This window comes from Colobus angolensis, unplaced genomic scaffold, assembly GCF_000951035.1.
Source record: "Colobus angolensis palliatus isolate OR3802 unplaced genomic scaffold, Cang.pa_1.0 Scaffold145, whole genome shotgun sequence".
Taxonomy (NCBI): domain Eukaryota; kingdom Metazoa; phylum Chordata; class Mammalia; order Primates; family Cercopithecidae; genus Colobus; species Colobus angolensis.
The window spans coordinates 1,078,018-1,080,201 of record NW_012114544.1 but is presented as its reverse complement, the minus strand read 5'-3'; the positions used below and the strand labels follow the sequence as shown (position 1 = coordinate 1,080,201).

The 2,184-nt window shown below is 54.5% G+C and overlaps 1 pseudogene across 1 annotated transcript; it reads right to left on the bottom strand.

Moving 5' to 3' along the window:
* Positions 1-346: 346 nt before the first annotated feature.
* LOC105507184 lies at positions 347-1,796 on the bottom strand (annotated as a pseudogene). The gene has a single exon (XR_001001053.1). The product of XR_001001053.1 is annotated as a creatine kinase B-type pseudogene (transcript).
* Positions 1,797-2,184: the final 388 nt, after the last annotated feature.

The window sequence follows — 2,184 nt, the reverse complement described above, 5'->3', positions numbered from 1 at the left end:
TTTTTCATTTTATTCATTGTATTTTTCAGCTCCAGGATTTCTATCTTATTTTTAAATTGTCTTAATCTGTTAATTTTCTTTGATTAATTTGTAAATTGCTTCTCTGTGTTTTCCTGAAATTCACTGATCATCCTTAAAACAACTCTTTTGAATTCATTGTCTGAGAGATCACATGTCTCCATCACTTTAGGTCAGTCTCTGGTACTTCATTTTGTCTGTTTGGTGAGGGGAATATGACCTCACCAAATGATGCTTAAGTAAGTGTGACAATGTCTGTTTACTGACGGATTAGGTATTTATTTCAGTCTTTACAGTCTGGCTTTGTTTGTGCCTGTCCTTCCAGGGATTCTTTTTTTCTTTCTTTTTTTTTTTTTTTGGGCAGGCCAAAACCCTAGTTTATTTCAGCATCAGCAGTATCTTAGCCATCAAAAAAATAAACTCTACCAAGGGTGACGAAAGTCTCTACAGCAAGGCTAAGGGCTTGCCAGGTGGCGAACATCAGGGGTGCATGGTGGGCACTGCCCAGGCAATAAGTTAGGAAGCAGCAGGGCTGGTGTCGGGTGTGGGCCGGGCTTCACTTCTGAGCAGGCATGAGGTCGTCGATGGCCTGGCCCTGCTCCAGCCGCTGCTCCATCTCGATGAGCAGCTTCACTCCGTCCACCACCATCTGCACCAGCTCCACTTCCGAGAAGCCCAAGGGGTCAGCGTTGGAGACGTCAAAGACCCCCCCCCCACTGCAGCCGTGTCCACACCGCCTGTGCCTCGCTTCTGAAGTGGTAGCCGCTTAAGCACCTCCGAGAACTTCTCATGCTTGCCCAGGTGGGGCAGCTTGATGTGCACTCCTGCCCGCAGCCCTATGCCCAGGTTGGATGGGCAGGTGAGGATGTAGCCCAGGTGAGGGTTCCACATGAACTCATAGTTCTTAGACTTGAAGAGAGTTTCAATCTGGGTGAGGCCGGTGCAAAAGAGGGTGAACACCTCCTTCATGTTGCCCCCGTTCTGCATGGAGATGACCCACAGGTAGTCCTCCTCGTTGACCCATACCAGGAAGGTCTTATTGTCACTGTGCCAGATACCACGGGCGTCGGGCCAGTCGCGGGTCATGCCCGAGACCAGCAGCAGAGGCGACACGGGCTTGTCGAAGAGGAAGTGGTCGTGGATGAGCTGCTGCTGCTCCGCCTCCGTCATGCTTTTGAGCGCGTAGTACCAGCCCGCCAGGTCGCCGTCCAGGCTGGACAGGGCTTCCACCGCGAGCTTCTCGATGGCGCGGAGCTCCCCGCGGCTGCAGTGCGGGGGTAGGCAGAAGCCGCGGACGCTGCGGCCCGTGTGCACCCGCGAGCTCAGCACGTAGTTGGGGTCCAGGTCGTCGCTGCCCTGCAGATTGTCGGGGTTGAGGTCGGTCTTGTGCTCATCACTGGGCTTGTAGCCGCTGTGCGTGTCCTCGATGATGGGGTCGAAGAGATCCTTGAACAATTCGTAGGACTCCTCGTCGCCCGCCACGCAGCCCACGGTCATGATGTACGGGTGGCCGGGGTTGTCCACGCCTGTCTGGATGACGTCGTCCAGTGTGAAGCCGCTCGGCATGCTCTTGGCACGCAGCTCCGCGTACAGCTCCGGGGTCAGCACCTTGGCCATGTGGTTGTTGTGGGCGCTCAGGTCGGGGAACTCATCCTCGGCGGGGAAGCGCAGCTTCAGCGCATTGTGGCTGTTGGAGAAGGGCATGGCGGCGGCGGGCGGGCGGCCGGGTGAGGCCGGGGCGCTCCGTCAGTTGGCAGCTCCCTGAGCGACGCAGGCGAACCTTCCAGGGATTCTAAGCTAACTGACTGTTGTATTCCTTCAGCTTGTGACCATTGCACCTACCTCAGCACTAGAGGAGACTTCAAGTGTCCAAACTTCCTGCAAGTCTCACTAGGCCTCTGAGATTGATGCAGGTTTTTAGCCCAGATAGGCCTGGGGAAGACCCAAGGAAGGTACTGGAGCTGTGTGGGAACACTAGCTCGGGTCCCGAGTCCAGAAGACTATCTTGGTGACACTCGTGAGCATGCCTCCCAGAGCCTGGGTTCTGGAGTTGAGAATGGGTTCTGTCTGGATCTACTATGGATTAGAGACTAGAATGTCCATCTCGTTGGCCCAAACAGGTATGCATGTCCAGCATGTCTTTGCACAAATAGGGTAGTTCTTTAT